Genomic DNA, 906 nt, shown 5'->3' with positions numbered 1-906 from the left:
GTGAGAGTGAAGGATTAACAGAGAAGAAAAGAAAGAAGAAGAGATAGAAAAACATTTTGTTGTTACAATGTTGTGTGTGTGTTGAGGTATTGGTTAGTGTTGGGTTTGAATTTAAATAGGTGGAAAAAGTTGAGTGGAATGGGGCGGAAAGAAAAGGACAAAAGAAGAGAGAAGACGCGTTTTGTTCGGTTGGGTGGGGTGGATCATATTATTCTTCTTAGGCAAAAGACATAAACACACACAGATCTCTCTACACATATTGTGATCATACCCAATTAAATTTGGAAGGTGTGTGTTGGTTAATCATTTTGTATTTCATTTATGTCAATGCCCATGTGTCGTATCATTGTGTCTCCTTCTCTACATGTCTATAATACTTACAACACTTGATTTTTCTATAATCCAAACTATCCTCAAACAACATATAAATACCAATCTATAGAGTTAATTTGTATTCACAAGGGAAATCTATTTAATGTACTATCTTTTTTTATACGTAGATAGTTAAGAATCAAAATCCTAATCAAATAATAAAGAGATTCAAATATCTAACACATATGTTATATCAAGTTGAAAAGAAAATAAAAGTAAAAAAATTGAAAACTTTAATTTTAAATATCATGATGATGTTCATCGTGTATGCTTTTTTCTTTTGTTTCATAGGGATATTTTGTTGTTATGTCATGTTCATTCTTTTGTCAAATTTCTAAACACGAGGAAAAATGCAATGTACCTGCACATGGTTTTAATTACTAATTAGCAAAAGCGTTACATTTAATATTATTTCTGAATAATCACGTTTGTTGCTTCATCCATTGCCCATACTTTTTTTTCTATTGGAGAGATAATTATTATTAATGATAATATTTATAATAATTTTACGATAGTTTCGATTGAGATTTTATT

Source organism: Cicer arietinum, chromosome 6 (assembly GCF_000331145.2).
Source record: "Cicer arietinum cultivar CDC Frontier isolate Library 1 chromosome 6, Cicar.CDCFrontier_v2.0, whole genome shotgun sequence".
In the NCBI taxonomy this organism is placed as follows: Eukaryota; Viridiplantae; Streptophyta; class Magnoliopsida; order Fabales; family Fabaceae; genus Cicer; species Cicer arietinum.
Note: the sequence above shows the minus strand (reverse complement) of the source record.